This window comes from Thalia democratica, chromosome 5, assembly GCF_965202585.1.
Source record: "Thalia democratica chromosome 5, ktThaDemo2.hap1.1, whole genome shotgun sequence".
Taxonomy (NCBI): domain Eukaryota; kingdom Metazoa; phylum Chordata; class Thaliacea; order Salpida; family Salpidae; genus Thalia; species Thalia democratica.
Window position 1 is genome coordinate 60,911,704 of NC_139169.1, and position 24,073 is coordinate 60,935,776.

The 24,073-nt window shown below is 26.1% G+C and overlaps 2 non-coding genes across 2 annotated transcripts; one reads left to right on the top strand and one right to left on the bottom strand.

The window, feature by feature from the left end:
* Positions 1 to 906: 906 nt before the first annotated feature.
* On the bottom strand, positions 907 to 1,071 carry LOC145837358 (U1 spliceosomal RNA). The gene has a single exon (XR_014369992.1). It is a non-coding gene; the product is annotated as a U1 spliceosomal RNA (small nuclear RNA).
* Positions 1,072 to 22,449: 21,378 nt separating this feature from the next.
* Positions 22,450 to 22,614, top strand: LOC145837357 (U1 spliceosomal RNA). Its single transcript, XR_014369991.1, has one exon. It is a non-coding gene; the product is annotated as a U1 spliceosomal RNA (small nuclear RNA).
* The last annotated feature ends 1,459 nt before the right edge of the window (positions 22,615 to 24,073 follow it).

Here is a 24,073-nt window from a genome sequence, read left to right on the forward strand (position 1 = left end):
TAAGTAATACTAAGTTAGTAATAATCTTAAACAAATTTGTATAGCTTAATTTAATATTTTACTGAACGAAAAATTGTCTATTGTCGGAATATTTTTCTTTTTGTGCTATTAAGATTAAAAAAAACGTAAAAAATATCTTCTAATTATACTTCTTTAACGGTGTTTTTTTGCTTAGCATTCATAAAAATCTGCTTAGCTAACTTCGAAACTTTTGTAATGTTTATTTGAGTAAATAAATAAAAAATATTACATATTTTCTGCATTTTTTTTTTCAGTTAAAAAATAATACTGAAACTGTTGCGTTTCTTACATTAACTAAATACAAACTGTTATTATGCATATTTTTCTATATGAGTTTTTTTTTTCTATACTATAGTAAAATCATGTTTTGTTTCGTAAATACAGTTAAAATTCAATTTTTTTAGTTAGTTTAATTAATTGTAAATTATATGTAACTACCATGTTGTATTGATTTTTTTAATTTTTTTTTTCAATATTGATCTTAGGTGTTGAAATTCTAAACAGTTTTTCAAATAGGTGTCTCCAAAAAAATTTTCTGTTAAAATAGGTAGTTTAATGTATACCGATAATTTCAGAGGGCTAAGAAACTGTGTAGTTTTTTGGACAAATGATATCTGATGAACCCTTAAGAAAAAAATAGTTATAAGGTCAATCTAGGTATATTAAAAAAATTGTAATTTGTGGTAATTTTATTGATAGTAGTTTCTTTTTTTTTTTCTAACATATATTTTATTAGTGAACGTTTTAATTAGTACGCAGTACTCGAAAATTATTAGCTTAAAACAATAGTTCTAGAGTATGGAAAATTTTATATCAATTGTAAACTTCTGTACACAAATACCGCGCTTCGCCATTGTAATTGGGTAAAGCTCAGTATTATCAGATTAGGGGAGAGCGCGAACGCATCTACCCCTTGTGAAAAATGACACGCCCGACTTACTCAATTTTGAGTAATCGCAGAGGTCAGTTATCATCAGTGTGCAATGATGAAACCTCTCCCTGGGTCAACAGCCTGCCTGATCGCTGTTAAGACCCCCGTCAGGTTAGTTTACTAATTTAATCAACACCTGCTATCCAACCAACTGAATAGAAGTACTCAGTTGTTATAGATGTATTGTGACGTCACAATACAAGAGATTTGAAATAAGAGCTTTTTAGAGCTCGTTGTATTTAAATTAATTACTTCTTAAGATTGGCTTTAAAAATTTTATGTGATATACTTTTTATTTACTTAATTTTTTGTTTATCTTTTAAAGTTTTGTTTTCCAAAAAAAAAACTTTAATGAAACAAACTTAGTTTCAATTATTATTATGATTTCTATCACTATGAGTGTGATTGGAAATGGGTCAGAAAAGCACGGGCGTCACTTTAGCACAGAATGACATATAGCGTTGAGTGACACTTTAGCACGGGTATACACTTCAGCACGGAATGACACTTAAGCACAAAGTAACATTTTAGCACGGCATCACTTTAGCAGAGACTTACACTTTAGCATGAACTGACTATATTATTAAAAGTTTACTTATTCATTTTTTAAATACATATAGATTGGAACATCGCAATACAAAATTATGTTAAGTTTCTCTTATTTCTACATCTACGTGTGTCGCAACTTTTAATACGTATGTAAGTGTTATATTATCTTATGTAGACTACTACAAAGGGTAAATAAACTTAACTCACAATTTTTTCTATCTGTTTAGATTTGTTGTTCTTTTAAAATTTTTAGAAACAGCATAATTAAAAGTTGAAAGTTTAAAAAATTTTAAGGCTCACGTTTGCACTTTTTAGTTTTTTAGGCTTAAGAGATGTAAAAAAGTTGAACATCATTTAGACGTACAGTCTAAAAAATCTAATAACATAAAATTACTGACTTTTCAAAATATTTTATGACTGAAGAAGTTTGCTAAATACGAATTTATAAATAAACAAAACTTAATTTGTTCAGTCTACTTACTAAATTAAAAACTATTTTAAGACAAAGATACAATAAAGAAACTTTAGACATTTCTGGCTGTGAACTGAAATAAAAGAATAAGAAATCACTTAAACTATTTTGTTAAATGTTTTAATTTTATTTCTTTTGTACAAACTATTTTCTTGCTAAAGTTGTAGTCCTAGGTCTGTGGTAGGAACTACTTTTTATAGGGGGAAGTACCCTTTTTTGTTGTAACGCTTAGAGCGTTTAGCTCTTAAGGCTTTTACTGAATTTACTTTACTTATTAGGTTTAACGTAATCATTATTAGATATGTAATAAACTTAATATATATAATTTCTTTGATGAATTGAGTTTATTGAAAAATTGATATTATTATGATGACTAGAAATTAGAAATATAAAGCAGCTAATATATCAGTAGAATAAAACTGCGAAAATAAACACTACAAATAAACACCAAATTCTACAAATAAAAGTGTTCTTAAAGCGTTTGAATGTCACAATCTTAAATACAAAAATAGGTTTTACTAGTAACTCAGAGTCTTAAATTGTTATGTGCTTCTTGCACGATCTTATGGCTAAACTAAGTACAATGTAATACAGTTCTGCAAATAAACATCAAAATCTTATAAAATGAAAATCATAAAAAAGTTCCTAAATTCAATTAGTGTCTTAAAGTTGGTGTGCACTCCGGACGTTCTTATGGCTGAACTGAGCGCAATAACAAACATTGTTAAAGTTTTATTGTGTGATTTGATAAACAATCGTCTAACGCCCCCTAGTGGTCATTTAAAAATAACAAAATGTACATTTTTTTACATTTTCTTTCCTAACAGTCCTCTACTGAAGCTGTTTGGGGGGCTTTGCAACATTTTTAAGTGTTTCTAGTAAATATAAAAGCATACTTTTTGAATGTTAATTTTCAGAACTGTACAAAATCGTTAAATAATAATACAATCGTTTTCAAGTTAAATGCGGTTATTTTAAGTATTTATACAATATTGAAAAGTAGATAATACTTTAATAACAATTTAAAGATAAATTTAAATTTTAGTTTAGTATAAGCATGTAAATCATTCAAAGCTTCTATTCTAGTGCACTTATTCTTAGCTAGTTTAATTTATGTTAATTTAAAAAGTTTAAACTAAGAGTCGACAATTTTTTATAAGTGTTCTTTCCATCGGCGGGCGTCAGATGCTGCTTTTTCTGCCTGTCTCTCCAATCTAACCACTTAAAGAAGCTAAGCATATCTGACCGTTGGCTACCTCTCTTCAACTCGGTTTGATCTTCTTGTAACATCAGCTATAAATACAGCTATACAAAAGTTTTTGTTATTTATATAATAGCTATATATAATATAGGTGTATAATAGCTACCAATGACTTAATATCTCAGAAACATTGCTTCGACATCTCAATCATCTGATGACGTCTGTTGTGTTTTCTACATTAGGTTGTGCACAAGAGCAAGTATTTGTGTCTATCGTACAAAACAATATCTTGCTTGCTAGCATTGTTAAGAGACAATTTGTAAATTTTTTTACAATTTTTATGACTAACATATAACATAATCATTTTTTTTCCAACAGTTTTGCTTGCTCAACCACTAATTAAAAATAATCAAATACAAAAGTTTTTGTTATTTATATACAAGGCAAGCAATAAAAGAACATTAATATAGATATCGATAAAAATGTTAATTGTTAATATTTCAAAAGTCGTTTGAGTCAATTTGGAAAAAAAAAAGTATTATAATTTTTTCAATTTCTAATAGCTAACAGCTTTGCTCATAAACAACGTTATTACAATTTTAATTGTCAAAAAAATAAAGTTATTAAAAGTTAACAAAGTCTTTTTTTTATAACATGATACAGTAAACCTCTTAAACGTTTGCTTAAAACAAACAATTTTAATAAAAACAAGACATAAAAAAAATATGTGAAAGCAATTAAAATTACTACTGTGGAAAACTTAATAATTTTAATCTCCATGCATAATGCAACATAAACAACTTTTATTTTATTGTAAATCGCAAGTTTTTTCATGCTTTCCGTAAAACTTTGCTACTAGTTAAGTTTAATTACCCGAGTTTAGAGTACGTGATTTTTAAATACATAATACGATTTAAAATACGTAATTTTACTATTATTCTAAAGATTGAAATTTTAAATAATCAACATTATAAAATACCTAAAACATGGTTGGTGTAAGTAAAGTTAGAAAAAGTAAAAAGCGAAAAAATTACAATTGAAAAAAAATCTTCTTTGTTTTTTTGATGTGTAAACAACTATACAACTTGCATTAAAAAAAAAATGAAAATTATAAAGTTGAACTTTTTTTGTACAAAAATTTCATAACGTACTCAGCGACCAACGAAAACATTCGTAGCTTTTCAAACTTAGATGAGTTAAAAAGTTGTTTTTTTTTTCATGGGATGTTTTTATTCTTCAATTCAGTCAGCTAAAGTTATAAAATGTTCACTAAATATTTGAAACTTACATGCTACAAATGAAAAACATGCACTGATTACTGAACTAACATATGACAGTAACTGAATTGATTGATATACTAAACGTTTACAGCTTAAAATATTTTTTTTAAATGAAAACAAATTTTTATACGTTTCGAATAAAAACTATGCATTTATAGAAAACAAAAAAGTTTCTTTATTGTTGACGTTTGAATTACTCCATACTATAAACTTCTCACCTTAAAAGTATTTCCACCTTAGGAAGAAAGCACTAAAAAAAGTAACGTGCATTCAAATAAGTTTAAGAGCAAACCACGAAAATTTTGTAAAAAGAGCTTATAAACAATTATAACTTACAAAGCTCATACATATGTTTAAAAATATTTACGTAATTTTAAAAAGTAAGTTAGAATAAACTTATTAAATACCAAAGCAATATCTTGCATCTGGTTTCGTATAGCACTTTTTTTCTTTGCATTTAATATGTCAAAACATTAATACTTTAACTTTTATTAAAACTTTTTTTTCTTTGTGAAAAATGTTTTCAAAGCTTTATTATATTATATGAAAATTGCTAGACGTTTTCACAAAAGTTTTTTTTTGTTCTGTAGTGCACGATACTGGTCAGGTATCATTTCATAAAAATGGATAAGACTTAAAGTTTGCCGAACACCTATTTTGATCAAGTCATATGTATCATAAGTATAGTTTTTAAAGAACACTTTTACTAGTTGAGTAAACATAACTTACTTCTTTTCTTAACTCAACAATTTTTTTTTCCTGAATTCGCCAAAAAATCTTTCCTATAATTAATTATATATTAATGGCGAAAACTAAAAAATGCCTTACTTACTATAAAATATTTTTTAAATGGTTCTTTCTTTTCACTTCTTATAAAAATAATCATAAGACAAAATAAGTGTTGCAGAGTTTCTATCATGGCTTCTATTTTGTACCTGTAATCAACTAAGACTTCCTCATACGAAATGATCGTTTTTGCTATTTCTCTTGCAAGCAATGTCTTACGCTTCAAAAAAGAAAAACAATTAGAAATAAATTATATGACTCTAACGATTCAATTACTAATGTAGTATACTTTTAATTTGAAACACTATTGTTTTAAGTATCAATTGGTTACGTAAAACATGTTTTGCTTTGTAACTATAATCTCATTTATGTTTTACAAACCCATGAATAAAGTTTATCAGAAATGATGTTGAGAAGTTCAGTGTTCCAGTTTCCGTTCTAAATTTTTACATTACAACATATACTTTACATTTTATACAAAAAGTTTTTTTTTTTGAATAAAGAACAAAAGTTTTTATGTTTCAATACAAAAATAAATTTTTCAAACTAAGGTAAAAATTAAAGTCTTACATAGTATTTTTTCGAAAATTCAGACTTGTAGATTGAAGTCGCCTGTTTTAGTATAACAAAACTGTAAAACTTTTTTTCTTAATAACCGTTACTAATGTACACTTTAGTATATATATGTTCTTCTGTTTTGATTTAGTAAATACTTTTAAAACTATTTTTATAAGACTCATAAATCCTCTCAAATTAAAGATCGAGTTTAACTTAATTGCAATAAAAAACAAAAACACTTATATGGCGACAAAATTCAATAAAATATAAAATTAAAGGTTACAATTTATATTTATATGGCTTTTATTGTTTTTTAAATACTAAAAAACAAAGCTATATTTAAATAAAAGTTAATAATAAAACTTATTTTAAACACTTTAAACCGCTATATAATTTAAACGCAATCTTTTTGCTTTGAAAATATTTTTATAAAGTACTGTAATTTTTCCATCGGTTTGTGTTTCTGCATAATTTGATTGTTTGTTTGATAAATTATCGGGTTTCAAAACAATTTCATCAATTTTGTTCGAACTGGTGTTCTCTGACACTCTTTTAACAGTTGCATTTATTTGTGAATCTTCATCCTTTATATTTCTGACACACATCTAAAACAAAAGTAAACGTTTTTTCAATTAGTCATGAACTGAGACGAAATTCAGTCATACTTTAATAAGACGTTAATTAATTGTTTTATGTAAAAGAACAGGTGATCACAACAACTACAATATTGTTTATTTATAAGGTTTTGGGTTATTTAACCGCTTATAAGTGTTTGTTGAAAATTTGTTGTCGTGTATTGAAAAATATTTTAAAAGTATTTATCACAAATTTTAAGATCATCAGTCGTCAAATAACTTTTTTTAAATATTTTTTTTTACAACACTTAATGCACTATGTAGACACAAATTTAGTAATTGATGCAACCTTAGAAAAAAATCAGTTCAATGTGTATACTAAAATCGTATATGAATTTCTAAATCCTTAATGCTTATACAGATGCAGCAACCTATTATTTTAAAACTAGCAACTTTGAATGTTGTTTTAACCTGAAGATTCAAAACACAAACCTTTGTTTTGTAGGCAACCACAACAAGAGCTGCAATTAAGACAGAAACAACTGACAACATAACAGCAAGGGTCACGCTTAAACACTTGCTCTCTTTCTTTTTACACAAAGTGTTGGCGCGAACGGACTCTAACATGCTGAACTTCTGAGGTTTCACCGGCTCGTTTTCAAGCGAGCTTACAATATAAAAGCCGGTTACTTTGCTGGTAAAGTTTGTAGAGTGTTTAATAAACAGCATGTTTTTATTAACTAAAGTATTACGACATTGCTTGATGAAAATGCCCACAGCTCCGCTATTGAACACACCTTCTTCTGCCACAGTTGCTTGCTCACGTTGGCATGTAAGAAGGTCTTCAGCATATGAGTTTGTTTTCTGAGTTACCAGGAAATAACCGTAATTTTCGTGAGTGAAACCAACACAGTTGTCTTCCTTTATTTTTAATTTTATTATTACTTAAGCTATTTAAGTTAAGCAACAGTTTAATCCATTTTATACAACTAGCTATAGAATTTTCTACTGTTTATCATAGTTGCAGCATTTTTTAATTTATTTTGCAGCAACTGAGAATGATAATAAAAAAAGTTTACTTATCTTAATATTTAATTCAAAGACTTTTTGCTTATTTATTATAAGCTTTTGTCGTAGGTAAAATGCTGATTACCTGCAAAGAAACTCATTCCAATAATCAAAAATGCATACAAATTTTTTCTTTTCAGTAAAAGCATCTTCCTAAGTAAGTTAAATTTACTGGTAGCACAGCCAATTTTTTCTTGTAAGTTAAATAAACTGTCAAAAATATTGTACACTTTGTTAAATAAAGATATTTTATTAGTAGTTTTGTTTAAAGTTCCTCTAGTTTATATGGAACATTGAGACAATATAAAACAATCAAATTTCAAAAACAATTTTATGAATGGAAACAGGGTGAAGGGTTAATTTCGTACTAGTTTAGCTCTTGTGGTTTACAAATGTTTTGCTGTTGAATAACAGAGTTGTTACAGTTTTTGTTTTTTATTTTACTCAAAATTAACTTAATAAGGTTAATAAAAATTTTTTTTTGCAACACCAGTTAAAATTTAGTTTTAGGTAAACTTATTTACTTCAAGAACATGAAAATAAAAATTGTTGATTTTATCTATAAAACTACTTCTAATGTTGGATAAATAATTTTCTATTTATGCAATTATTAGAATTGTATAGTTTTTTATTAGAATACTTATTTATAGATGAAACTTTTTAAGATAAATAGTTATTCGCTACTAAAATTCAATCAGTTAACTAGTACTAAAGCTTTTTTTATAGAAAAAGTTATGTTTTTTAAGCTAGGATTAACTTTTTGTAAAGCACTTAATTGTTAACAAAAACAAACAAATTTATTGTAAATTTAAACTATAACATTTAACTTTTTATTTTTATTTTATAAGGTTTGTGCTAAAACAACTTTAACCTAAAAATTTGCTTATAGACGAACAAGAAATTCACTTAATAAACTTTAAAATCAGACTTTAAATTTGTATAACTTAAGCAGTAACATGTTTTTTGTATTCATGACTAATAGTTAATTATGTTTTTGTTTTGTACAAAAATGTTGAACAGTTGTTTAATACTTAATGTGTAAGTTAAAACTAAATCGAAAATAACTTTGCATAGATTACCAATTCTGAATGCGTCTTTTTTTCTGAAATATTAAACTTCGTTTCTGAATTGTACGTGTTTCTGATAAAATAAGAAATTGCAAACAAAAGCTCTATTTATTTATGCTTTTTATAAATAAATTAACTTAAAATTGTTCAAAATTTTTACTAAAAACTGCATTCTACACCTCAACTTAACATTATTTAAGTAAAGTAAAACTTGTATTTTTGAATTATAATGTTCGCATGGTAAATTGATTTATTAAAATTTTTACTTTTGTTTCCTTTTTTTAATAATCGTTTTATTGTAGCTCATACATGATGTGACTTGTAATAAAAATAAACAAGGTTTGAAAAAACACAAAAACATTAAGTTTCAAATTATAAACGTGTTCTAGATATAAAAAAGCTTTCTATTGTTTCTTACAAGCAGTTTGTAATTTTAAAGTTTGTAAAACTTTTTGTTCAGTACTATCTAAATAACTAGTTTTAATAAGCAGTCAACATTAAATTAAGTAATATCGACTATAAGAGAAGCATCTAATTAAAAAAATATTTAAGCTCAAAAATAGCTTATAAAACTAAAAGGAATTTTCAAATAAAAGCTTATTAAAGTTTGTATCTTATTAATAAAAGTTATGACTTATACACTAAACACAAAATAAAATGAACTAATATCAACACACAAGTCTGGAACTATAAAACTAAACATATATTTTGTAAACTGAACATATATAGCAACTTATGTTTGTGAAATATATTTCAAATGTTTTTTAAATATTTATCAATCGAATAATAGGCAATAACTTAAATTTTTTATGATTATTCTTGGTAAAAGAATTTTAGAAAACAACAATGTTACAGAAACAACAAATGCAGTTACAAAGTTTAAGTTTTTCAAGTTTAAGTATTCCAGTAGTAGGCTGTAAGTATACGTTGAAAAATATTTTTCATATTTAAAATACAAGTTTTAGTTTTTTTAAACTGTACTACCTAAATACCATCTTAAAATTAAAATCAAAAAAAGACTACTTCATTTAAAGTTGTTTTAAATAGTTGTTGATTTTAAGCTATAAAGAAAACAAGTAAAAACTTTAGTCAACGCTTTAATATACGAACTAAGTTTAAATTTAACTAAATTATGTTATTACTACTTTAATCTTGTTCTAGTGATATTTAAGTTTTTATGAACATTAAAAAATAAACATTTAAAACTTTTAATTAAGTATTATTAAACTCATTTAGTTTCTACAATGGAAGTTAATATTTACATTATTTCAAACTATGAAAATTTTAGTTTAAATTAATTAATCAGTCAGTATATATATAAATTTTTTAACTTAAAATATATAACTGTTGTATGAAACATTATTTCATTTTTCACTAATAAGTAATAACATCTCTATTTGTTACATATTTTTTGTAGAATTTAGTTATAATTGTGCTTGTAGTAAAAAACTAAACTGTATATCAAAAAAAGGTTGTTAGTGATATACTACTACTTAACATATTAAAAAAAAAAGTTTTATGGTTATATTCAAAAAAAAATGTCTTTATTTGCCTAAATTTATACTAATTTTATTATGTATGACTAGTAAGTATTAGGTTTATAGATATTTTTTTGTCACAAAAACTCTACAAAGCGGTAAATTTAAGTTCTAAGTAGCTTTTTTAATAATTGTAATACAGTATTCATTAGAATAAACTATACTTATCTTAAAGTTTAATTAAATTAATTAATTTAGATTTAATTTTTATCAATTTTATCTACTTTTAAGACTTTTTAAAAACTTTACAAGTCTAAGTTTGTTATTTTTTGGAAATAAAAAATTGTACCGTTCTAATAAAATTTATTGTTTTATGTTAAGTTAAAAGTTATAAACATAAAAGTATAGAAGTATAATCTCAGGTTATTAATATTTTTAGTTTAAGTAACTGCATGTTTTTTTCTAAAAGTTATTTTGAATTAAAGTATTTATGTTTCTAAGTAGTGTGTAGCTCGATAATTAAAAGTTTTTTGTTATATTTAGGTTTTTCAATTAGTTCGGTTTAAAAGAAAAAGTTTTTATAGTTTACTTTTTTAAGTAATAATTAAGTTTAAAATTTTCTAATTCATTTCTAAGATTTTAGGTGCTAAATAAAAAAAGTTAAAAAATAATAACTTTACAGTCTTCTTAATTTATCATATTAGAAGTTTTTGTGTCCTTTTAGTTTAGTACTGCAATGAATAAACATCTGAACCTATAGGCAGTAAATAATTAATACTTACGAAACAAGTTAAACCAAACTAAAGTTATCTAAAAAGTTTAAAATTTAATGTTTGTTAAGTTTTTGTCCTTTGATTTTAATGCAGTACAAGCTTTTCTATAAACGTTCATTAAAACAGTTTTTACTTGATATAAAACATTATTATTATTTAAAATTTTACTTAATTAAACCTATATCAAATACACTTTTTTCATTTTGACAAAAGTCATATACAATAAATTAAAGTTTTTTCTTGTGTTAACAAATAAATTCTTCTGAGTTACTTGTTCAGTTCATTTCAAACTCATTTACATATTGAATGCTTTTAAGCTCTCAATATTTGTCTTTTTATTTGCTTATAACTTTTATACCAAACAACTCTAAAAAGGTATCAATATCATAAAACATTTTTGATTTTATAAATATGTTTGCATTTTAATTAAGTGAAAGTAACATAAAAATTTTGCTAAACCCATTTAGTTTCTATAATGAAGGTTAATATTTACTTTATTTTAACTGAATTTTTACATTTAAACTAGAATACTTGATTTATAAAAACAAATATACTTCACGTAAAGAAATGTTTGGCATAAAATATTTGTACTTAATTTTATTATAGAACGTACTTTGAATAAAAAAATTTGAGGGAGCATGGAACCATTTTTACTCAATTTGTTTACAAACATGTTTTTTTCAACATTTTGATCTCTTCTTTCAAAATATCGACGTTTGTCTTCAAACGCTTGTTTTGGCTTCTTAGTTTTCTGATAACGAACAAAAGGAAGCAAGTCGAAGCTGAGACGCAAAACCCTCCAAGTTGCCACGAAACAGCTGGCTGACTCGCATTTTCACTAACAACTGCTTCGCTTTTCACAGACTCGTTTTCACCAGAGTCTACTTTGTTCGCTGCGCAGTCACCTTCTTTTTCAGCCGGGTCCAGACAGATGAACCTGAGGTTCCAATCGCTGCAATCCTTGCGCCTTGCGAGCACGCTCATGCGATTTTCAATTCCGTTCACGGGAGTCCACAACGTGGAGTAACAGCTGTTCTTCATTTCGGTGATCCAGTACATTTTGCTGTGCAGGGTTTCGTTCCACGCCGCCCCGTTAGAAAAGACCCTGTAGACTTCGTTTCCGCAAAATTTGTTGTTTAGCCCGACATGATAGCTAGCACTCCAATCGTTCGGAGTTGAAAAAATTCCGCACCTTTGGTCGGCAACTTTTTGCAGGGCCCTTCTGTCTTCCATGTTTGCTATCGGTGCCAATATCTGGCCAAGACCGCGACAAAACTTTTCAGCTTTGCAGCTGGTCAATTTCTGGGTATGAAAAGTAAAAGTACCGGTTTTGGTGGTAACACTGTTGGCACATGTCTTGTCTACTTCCACAACCATTTTGTTTAAGTTATGTCTGTGCAAAACTTTCAAACATTAAAACTTTAAATTGTTATATTGTTGCTGTTTGACTTATGTAGTTTGGCTTTCTTGAAGATTAAATTTTTGTTAGTAATTTTACTTTTGAATAATTTATTGTGTTATTAAATCAACGCTGTCTAATATAACAAGCTTGCACCATAAACAACTATCGGTCAAAAATAGTAAGTAATACTTAATAAAAATACTTAAATCTTAATACTTAATTAAATAAAGATTTTTGAAAAGTTTTTGGTATATGAATTTGTGAGAGTTTAAGCATTAAAATAGTTTTTTGATTCACAAATAAATATTAAAAAACTATTTTGTTGTCAAAGAAATTTACGACCTATATTAAAACAAAGTATTGTAAATTATTTTGTTAATTCTATAATATCATATAATATAAACACTTTACATTTCGGTAACTTTTGTAATTTCAGAATTTAAAAAAATCAATTTTAGTTTGTAAATAATAATTTTATAAAGTATTTATATAAAATAATCTATATATCACAAGTTGACCAAAATATTGTCCTAATTTATTGTATACTAAGTATAACAAAAGTGCTTTTATACAAATAAGCATAGATCTCTAATAAAATCTTGTTTACAAAACACTTTTGTGTCGTTATTCTTATAAAAAAAACATAAGAGTATTATAAATTAATATTTCTTTAGAAGTAATACTTTCAAAAAAATAGTTTCATTTTGATCAAAGTTAAAAACACCAAAAAAAATAAAATCTTTTTTTTTGGACTCCCACTTTTATCTGTTAAATGATAAAAACAAGTTTTGGGACACTTTTTGATTCTTAATATTGTTTTTTATGTAGTACTAAAAAAAGAAAAACAACAAGTTATGAAAATTATTAAAATTTGAAACTGTTAATATATAGAACAAAAATTAAATATTTCAAGAAATTCTTTTTTATTTATCTAAACATATAATAATTTTTACTTAAAAAGAGTAGTTTGTTTGTAATAGTTATTTATATCACAGCTTCTTTTATTTTTACAAATACAAAATATCTAACACATGAGAAGAAACCTTGCATGATCTCTTTATTAACGTTAATATTATACAGACAAATACAACCCTTTTTAAACTTTTTACTCAAAAATGCAAATAATATAGTTTTAAATTAGTGCTTTTTACAAAGTACTTTTAAATTGATTTAACTTATCAAAAAGAATGATGATAGTACTTGTTTAAGAATATTTTTTTGTTGCACTGAAGTTAACTTAATTAATTAAAATAAATAAGTTTTATGAACAATTTATAATTACTTCAGTTTCATTTATAAGTTAATCAAAAAGCCTTTTTAAAATGTTTTTTTAGTTACAAACTGTAGTTAAATTATTTTAAATTCTAAACTTTACCAATGCAATTCTGTTATTTAGAAAGGTAATTTTTTTAATGTCATTTTATCAAAATTATTCAAACTATGTTTTGTTGTTTAAAGAAAATGATATTAACAGTATTCAAGTAGTTTAATAGAAAAGAATTGTCATACTTAATTTAACTTGTCTCTAGTTTTTACAAGCATTGTATATTCTAAAACCTCTTTTTTTGACTTTTTTTGTAATAAAGCTGTTTTACAAACTAATTTTTAAGTTTAAACTTTTGTTATGAATTATTTTAGCTTATTCAAGATAGTAATTTATATTGCAATACCATACAATTTAATTTAAAAGCTAGATCGTTCAAAGGCAATTTACAAGTTTTTTGATCAGTTTTCAAACTCTCGTATTTAAGTTATAAATATAAAATAATCATAATGTAATTTTTTTAAACACTTTTATTAAATAAGTCTTCATCTAGTAAGTGTAATTTGACTAGTGATGTACCGGACTCACTATCCGGGTCCGGGTCCGGCCGGATATTGCCATTTTTGTCTGATATCCGGATCCGGCCGGACTCTAATTTGAAAAAAAAGTCCGGGTCCGGTTCCGGCCGGATTGTAATTTGAAAAAAAAGTCCGGGTCAGGTTCCGGCCGGATTCTAATTTGAAAAAAAAGTCCGGGTCAGGTTCCGGCCGGATTCTAATTTGAAAAAAAAAGTCCAGATCCGGGTCCGGCCGGATCCTAACAGAGATCCGGCCGGACCCGGATCTAGTTAGTAAAACAAAGCATACTGAAAAGTATTTTTCAAAAACAAACCCTGTGTAAATTAATAAGAGTCATTTTCGTCAGTTAAAATTAAACACCTACCGTGATTGGCTCATTTTGTACACGTGACTAATTTACATTTGTTTACATTTAGACTATGAAATAAACATTTCATGAAATGCAACTCTTTACATATGTTGTAAAATTGAAAACTTTGGAATGAATACTTGCATTATTTATTGTTTAAAGTTGAGCTCAGAGAATATTTAGAGTTAATACGGTTGAATGTACGAGCCAATGAGAATCATATGACGAAATATTTCAAACTAAATACTGATGCAACAAAACATCAGAACATGACAGGCAGTTTATATGTAAGCAGTTAGTTAGTTTGGTGTGTAGCTTGATGCAACAAGATATCTTGAACGTTTTTGTGAATGCTTATTGTAAGTAGTGTTTTGTTTTAAAAGTAAATATTTTCAACAGGTGTTTAATTGTTTAAATATTTAAGCCAGGTTTATAATTTAATAGTTTATTAAAAGTTTTACAGTTTCTTGTTTACTAAAAGTTTTATTTAATTTTTAGTTTTTTGTTTTAATTCTTTTGATATAGATTTAAATAGCTTCCAGTTTTTAAAGTGTTACCAAAGTAATTAATAATTTTGTATATACTAGTATTTCTTGTTGTGTTTTATATAAAAGATTCATCACTCAAAACTGTCGTGTCTGATTATAGAAAGTAGTCTCAGTTAGAATTTAGTATTTGTTAGATATTAATTAAATAAGGTAGGATTTAATTATGATGGGTAGTACTAATAAGTTAAGTGTATCACAATCAGTCCACAACTTTACTACCAAATTGTCAACCTTTGCTAGCTCTTCTACTGATTATTAGATTAAAGTAATTTTTTCAGTTTTTAAAAACTTCATTCTGACTCAAGCTTGTTTATACTCACTCTAGCTAGTTTTATTGACTTAAACAGCGGCAACCCTGCTAGTTTGAAAATTTTTGGGAATTTTAGTAAATCTTGGACTGCCTCAGGCTAGTTTAGTTTTTTATAAAAACTCAGGCTTGTTTTCTTTCAGATTTTGAATGAGTTTGAGCTGATACAGTTTTCAATATTTTGTAATTTTCTAGTGTATTTTGTTCAGAACTTGATTTCAGATTTTTAATTGTAAATAACACCTAAATTTGTAAACCTTGTGGCTAGCTGTTCTACTTATTATTAGATTAAAGTTTTTTTTCAGTTTTTAAAAACCTCATTCTGACTCAGGCTAGTTTATTCTAGTGATGTCAGGGACTCGCTATCCGGGTCCGGGTCCGGCCGGATATTGCCATTTTTGTCTGATATCCGGATCCGGCCGGATTCTAATTTGGAAAAAAAGTGCGGATCCGGTTCCGGCCGGACTCTTATTTGAAAAAAAAAGTCCGGATCCGGTTCCGGCCGGATTCTAATTTGAAAAAAAAGTCCGGATCCGGTTCCGGCCGGATTCTAATTTGAAAAAAAAGTCCGGATCCTGGTCCGGCCGGACCCGAAATTGTGGGTCCGGTACATCACTAAATTTGACATGTTTTATAAATGTTAAAAAATTATGAATTACAATATTTTAAAACAAAAAAACTGTGCAATAAAAAGTATTTTGTTCAAAAATTGGTTTGTTTTCATATATGAATACTTAGTAATAAACAAGAAATCTGAATAAACTTTAAAAACAAGGTTTGTAAAATATATATTGTTTTTAATTAAAACAAATTGGTGTGTATTAAGTCAACCTAAATAACAATTATGACTTAATTTGATAAACACTATACAAAATATGATACTTTATAGTTTGTTTAATCTAAATGTATTTCACACTTACCTTTATTTGTTTAAAGTTATATGATTTATCAAAAATAAATAGTAGAGCACTTTTTGCTCAAAACTCTATTTTGTTGGCTTCTTTATAAAACAAAACTACTTAGATTGGATGTTTTTAGATTTCAACTTATTCATTAATATTTTAAAAACAAATAAACGCTTATAAGAAATATACTTAAAGCACAAAAAATGTTTTTTAAAGCATTGAATAATTTATTTTATAAACTTTGCTTGTCCTACAGTACTTTCATTTTTAATTTATATAATCAATGGTTGAAAGTAATATTAAAATTTGTACTTAATTGATTATTGAACATTTTATATGAAAAATGTTCTATAGGATACCATAACTACGAACAAAATTATAATGCAGTGTAGCTTATCGTTTTATTTCAAAGCCTATAAATAAGCTACATATATTATTGCTTTAGCATGGAAGTTAACACAGAACAATTTTATGTTGCTTTTGATTTGTTAGAATTTTTAGCCAGTTGCTTAAGAAACATTTAAATAAAGGACATAAAAACATTGATAACATTATTTTAACTTAAATATAACATATATAAAACTTTAAACTGAAATTCATATAAATATTAATAAAAAAACATTTGAAATTCTAAAAACTTAGTTTATAATTTAAGAATACTAGTATTAATTTTTTTTTAGACTTGAAAGCTTTTCATAGAATTTAAAACAGTACCTAAATTAAAAAGGTATTTGTAAAAATTGCTTAATTTTATTAATTTTCATTTGAATTGTTTACATTGATTTTTTACTTATTCAGTTTTTTTTTGTTTATCATTAAAGATAGTAACTTTTTAATAATTTCTTAGTTTATTCTTTCTAAAAATAATAAAATTTTAATAAGTAAAAACAATTATACGCGTATGGTACAAAAATGCTTTTCTGAAAAGAGTGAAATTTTTTTTAAGTTTTTGAGTTTTTTTAAGTTTTCTTATAATCTAAATATTTGAAAAACACAGCGCTTTAAAAATGATAAAAAGTTGACCTTTCAACAAACCTGTTTTTGTAAACATGTTTGTAAACTTTAACTTTCTTATGTGTTTTACAATTCCTTAAAAAAAATTAACTAAAAAGTCAATTGAAGTTTTCAAAAACACTTATATATACAACAAAAAACTTTAGAAAAATAAACTTTTGTTTTATCAGTGAAATGAAACTAATCATGATAATTCTAAATTAAGTTTGTTGATGTCTTAGATAAAAAGTGCTATTTTACGCATTTATCATACTTACTTCAATCAGAACTATTTCAGGTTGTAAAATATTAAAAAAGTACTTGTGCGAAAAAAAACTGAGAATTGATATAGCTTGCTAGCTAATGATACAATCGCTTTAAAGATATGAAACTAAACTTTTCAGAGATTAGTGGTTCACGCGTCCTATAAGTATTTTTAAAAAGTAAATTATTGTTAAAGTTATAAGTTTAAAAGTAAAAACTTATATAAAAAACGTAACGTTAAGTGTAAAAAAAAATATAGTTTTTTGTTCTTCCTGTTGTAACCAATATTTTTTAATTTTAATAGTTTAAATGTAAAAAGTTAAGTATAAATTTACAGTCCTCAAGAGACTCCATTTAAATGATTCTATTGTTGCCCTTTGGGTTATAAAACTAGCAGAATTAACACTTAAAACCGATTTATCATTTGTAGAGCAAAACTTATTGAAAAACTCTTAAACTTATTTTTAGATCCAGTGGTTAATTTTTTACTTAAGTCATTGTGTAATTTAAAGTTTATACAATAAAAATAACAACTTTTTATTTTTTACTTTTTTTTTTCAGTAAATTATTTATAAAAATTTTCTATTTCAGCGTAAAAAATTACTGCAACAGTTTTCACAGCTTAACAACTGCCAGTTAGGTTCTTAATTTGGATCGACTATATTCTAAAGCAGGGGTCGGCAGGCATATTGTAATCGTCAGACAAATTTGGATAATAAAAACATGCGGGCCACAGTTATAGTTTTTATTTTTACTCTTCATAACAGACGTGAAACACCTAGTGTAAGTTTCGAATTGCCTAAGACCTTTTTTTTACTCTTCATAAAAAACAAACTGCACTGTTTCAAATTATTGATGCTGACCGCAGCTGTTTAAAGTAAAACCATGCTCGCGGGCAACAGTTTGCTCACCCTGTATTTAGTAACATAAAAGTTATAATATAATAATTGAAACTGTTATTATAACAATAGCATCATCTCATTTATATTTAAATTTCAATACGAACATGATAGCCGGTTAAGCAGCTTTGTATTTAAATTTTAATATGAACATGATAGCCGGTTGAGGAGCTTTATATTTACAGCATAGAAAATAATTGCAAAACTTATAACTTATATAAAAAAATATCTGTAAAAACATAAAAATTGTCCGTGAGTGCCCGTTAAGTTGTAAACATTTAATATTTAAAGTTAAAAACTAACTTGGAACATTTAAATAACTTTATTTTACGCTTTTTTACTGTCTTAAAATTAGATAAGGCTGATTATTAAATTAAGTTAACAAACGTTTTTAACATAGAAAAAAGTATCACAGATATTAAACAAAACTTTATAAATCAATTAAGTAATGCTTCAATGTTAATTTTCTAAAACACCAAAATTAATTTTTACATCAATTTCATGTCTATGATACAAAATATCTTGTTTTAAAGATTTATAAAATTCAAATACACAGATAACAAAAAATATTTGAACAAGATAATCAATTCCGTTTTAAAAGAGATATAAAAAATAAAAGATAGAAATAAAAGAATAGAAAGAAAACAAGATCATGAAAAATAACACAAATTTTCTAAACCCAAAAGACTTTATTTGCTAAAAGTTGACAATCTTTTCAGGCAAAATGCGAGAATAACCAAATATAGAGTAAAAGGAAATTTTAAAAGTAAACAAGTTCTTCAACGACGCTGATTTTTTAAACTTCTTCAACTTAAACTACAAAAAGAAACTCAAAAAACACCCACCATGTTTTTACTCTCCCTGCAGAAGAAGCTTGTTTACTTTGCAAAATTCTTTCCTAAAACGACGCTGACTTGAAAGAAAACATGAAGAGTTTAAAAATTCGCAACACATTAGTTGAAGAAAATATTTTCACAACAACGGTGATATCTTCAGCAACCGAGTCTCAAAAAATACAGCTGACCTTAATTGACCTTAATGCGTGAACGGATGGTAACAAAATAAATATCAACAGGACTTTTTTTTCAGAAGGCAAGTATAAGATTCTGGAAAAGAGGTTCGAGGTTTGCAGGAATGTTGAGACTGTTTATTTTAGAATATAAAAAAAAGATGAAGATTTTAACTTGAAGCATAGTTGGAAGAAAAAATTGGCGCAGAAAACTCTGAATAATTAGCAAAAGTCAAAGAAGACAAAAAGCTACTTTTCAAACAAAGTAAAAAGATAGGTTCAATTAAGATACCGAAAAGTATGTGGGCAACTAACACGATTTGGTAAAAATACAGTACTGGGAATACTTTGTCTAATAAAGCTAAAGATAAAAACTACAAAGCTTCGGTGAAAAACGAAAATTTATATGTAGATAAAGAAGGCAATGTATGTAAGTAATTGGTTTATATTTTTGAGTTTTTTGAATCAATTTAACCAAAAAACTTTGAATAAAGTTTCTTTAATTAAAAATATATTAAGTAATTTGCCAAAAAGCAAACTAGTCGACAACAGTTTTTTTAAGAAAGTTGAATGTTGTCAATTAAAAGGTAGCAAGACAACAACTGACAAATATATCACAAAACCAGGAGAGAGAAGAAAAATAACAGTATGAAAGTTTTGTTAGACATTAAGTCGACTTCTTACCAATTAGAAGAAATAAAGAAAAATAAGTTGAAACATTTTCTAGAGAGTTCGTTATATCAGTTGCGTTAGCTGCATAAATTTTTACAGTTATTTTTTATGTTTGTCTCTCGTGTTTGAAGATACTTACTTTTCTTTTGAACTTTGTTTAGTACTTTATAACAAGTCATTGTTTTTCCGCTAGTTTATCAAACAAACTCTCTTCAAAATAGTTCAAATTAACAGTCAAAGCTGAAAACGAAGATGAAAATTGTCAAATTCAGAAAAAAAGAGACATACTTGTAGCTGATCGCTGCAGCTTAGGTGAAAACTCAGCAAGTTGAAGTTTTGTAATAAAAATTCAGAATCTAGAAAATTAACTAACTGATAAATACTCTAATATCGAAACAACTCTTTGTGATGTTGAAAGCTCCAAACAAATTTTAGCTTATAGTTATCTTAACAGCACAGACTCAGTAGAATTTACATCTGATACTTAAAAGTTTAAAAAGAATGTATTTAGTAAAACTGACACCGTTCCAAAAAAACTTTGAAAGTTACGAAATGGTCGAAAATAGGGTTCACCTCTCAGCTGTGAAGGTGAAGTCGGAAAACAAAACGTCTTTGCAAGAGCCAGTAAAAACATAAGACATTTAAATATAATAAGTAGATTTTCATCATTACCTTTGCGTGCTGTCAACCTTTATAGCTTGTGTTTAAAAACAGACAAATCATTTTTACACAGTATAACAGACTCATTTATTGGATCAGAATCATTACACCTGGTTTGTTAAATGCTAAGAAATGTTAAACATGGGGACGTGTCAAATATGCACGAATATATTTTTGCACAAATGGTAAGTTTTGCACCAAGACACTTTTGCACGAAGGGTCAATTTTGCACGAGTGACAAGTTTGCACAAGAGAAAAAAATAAAATATAAATCTAATAAAATTTCGACCAAGCGTAACGGTTAGGTTTAACAGTGATAATATAAAAAAGTGCTACTACAGAAAGAAACAATTATAATAAAATTTACCGATCAAGGATTAGGGCTAACACTGATAGTTTGAAGAAAATGAATAAATAAAAGGAAAAATAAGTAAAAACAAAATACTAAGAAAAAAAAAGTTAACAACCAAGGGAAAGGGTTTCGGGTAAGAGTTATTGAAGAAAAATAATAATAAAGTTTCAACCTGTGCAAAAGTGTTTTTGTGCAAAAATTTCCCTCTGTGCATTTTTGACACCTACCAGTTCCATACTGTTTCAGAAAAAATATATATAATAATTGAAACCAGATATGTATAAAAACTGAATATGTAGTAGCTGCCCTGTGTTTTGAAACTTTGGATATTTTTCAGAAAATGGGAAGTTTCTTGTTTTAATAGGCTAAATGTACTACATTTGTTATTAATTTATTTTCTTTGAAGAATTCCGTACTTTAAAGAGGTATTTGAACTAAACAACCTTTGTAAAAAAACTACAAATTAATAAGCTTGTTTTAAAACAAAGTTTCACTTACCAATAAAACTATTTGACATTACTTACAACTAATTGACTAACTTGTAATTTTAAATCTTGTTCATTAAATCATCTGAAATCACTAATTTTTTATAACATCACACTACAAAGTTTTTATGAATGACTGTATTGCCAAAAATGTTTGATAATTGTGTTTTATTGTTATTAGTAAAATATACTTTAATATATCTAAAAAATTTTAGGAGATATGGTTAATTTGTTAAAACAAGTTTTAAAAGTTCATAGTATCGAAGTTTCATCCTAACATTAAAAAAAAAAAGTTTATTAAAAAAAAAAAAAATTTAATAACTTGCTGTTTTTTAATTCAAGCGTATATTAAATTGAATTTGTATATTTTTACTATTCATTAAATTTCAAATGTATTAGTATGATAACTTCGTAGAGTAGCTATTAAAATGATTGTATTTTTTCAATTTACTAAAACGAAATTTACATTAGAAATAATTTACTAAAAATGTAAATTTTAATAGTTATAACTTAAACTTGACTAAAAAATTTAAAGTACGGCAGTTTTTAACAGAAAAACTATTAAAGTCGACACCATATTTTTTAATATCACAGCGTTATTGTTTGAGCAAAACTTTCCTAGTCAGTAAAAAAAATGAAAATAAAAATTAGTTGTTACTTTGAAGTCTATGTTAAATTACATAATTCAAGTTTACAATAAAAGCTTTACACAAAAAACTAACTTAAAAGATAATTTGACTGTTAGTTTGTTTCGCTAAAAAATGTTATCTATTATTTTTTGTAAAATACAAAAATATTTAACAAGAAAGTAAACATTAATTAAATAAATAAATATATCAAGCAACAATTTTTAAAGCCAATTTATAAGTAGTGATCACTTATATATGTAATTAATTCAAAAATCTCTCATTTCAAATCTCTTGTAGTGTGACGTCATAATATATCTATAACAACTGAGCAATTCTATCCAATTGTTTGTGTAGCAGGTGTTGGCTGATAGCATAAACTAACCTGACGGGGGTCTTAACAGCGATCATGCAGGTTGTTGACCCAGGGTGAGGTGTCATCATTGCACACTGATGATTACTGACCTCTGCAATTACTCAAAATTGAGTAAGTCGGCCGTGTCATTTTTCACAGGGGGAAGATGCGTTCGCGCTCTCCCCTAATCTGATAACATTGAGTACTATCTAAAAACAATGGCGAAGCGTGGTACTTGTGTGCAGAAATTGAAAATCATAATAAAAATTTACGTACTGTAAATCTATTGCTTTAAGCTAATATGTTTTTCAAGTACTGCAGTTACAACAAAGCGTTCATTAATAAAGTATTTGCTAAAAAAATATAAACGAAAATACTCCTAGTAAAGTTACCACAAGTTTCAATTATTTCTAAACATACCTAACTTGAGCTTATAACTATTTTTTTCTTAATTGTCAAAAATTCATCAGAATTAATTTCACGAAAAAACTACCAACCTACCTAGCCCCCTAAAATTATCGTTAATTGGTAGTATAAGTTTTTGATGACAACTGTTTGAAAAGCAGTTAGAAGCTTAAAACTTCAACATCTAAGATTAATTTTAAAAAATAACTGAAAAAGTCAATACAAGATAGTAGTTACATAAAGTCTTCAGTTAATTTAAAAACTAAACTAGTATTGTTTCTTACTTTATTTTACAAAATGAAATATAACTTCATTTAAATTTAGTAAAAATGATTACCTATATAGAAAAATATGCATAAGAATAGTTTATATTTATTAAATGAAAGAACGCAAAAGTTTCAGTACTATTTTATTAACTAAAAAACCTTAGAAAAAATGTAGTAAACTGTTTTATTAACTTTAGAAAACATAACAAAAGTTTTGTAGCTAGCTAAATTAGTATTATTGACGCTGAAAAAACACCGTTGAAATAAGTATGACTATAAAATAGTTTTTCAAGTTTATTTAATATTACTAACACAAAAAGAAAAACATAAATACAATACAATTTTTTTGTAAAGTAAAATATTAAACTAAATAAATAAATATAGGATTACTACTAAGTTAGTAGTACTAACTGCATATGTTTTACTAATTATTAGCTTTGAGTAATTTTTTATAATAAAAAATGTACAGCCATAGAACAATATTCAAAATACTTTATTCTTTTTTTTTTACCTACAAAATAACAACAGAATTAAAATTTTCAGTTCCATACTAAGTTAAAACTATATGAAATTAATGTTAAATAATTTAGAGGATAAATTTTAAATTAGTTCTGCAGTTTTAGGCTGAAAGAGTATCTTAGAAATTATAACAGTTTTAGATGGGTAGGAGTCAAATATGCAAGAAGACGCTATTGTACGAGGGGTCAATTTTGCACGGGTTGAATTATTATTTTAATTTTTTTTTTTTAATTTTTTTTTTACTATAAGTGTTACCCCTAACCCTTACCCTCGGTCGATAACTTCCTTTTATAATTTATTTTTTATCTATTTATTATAAATTTTTTTATAATAGTTTTAATTAGTAATTTTTTAATCATTATTTTAATTATCACTGTTACTCCTAGCCCTCACCCTCGGTCGGTTACTTTATTTTTTTGCTCTCGTGCAAAAGTCTCTTGGTCCAAATTTGACCCT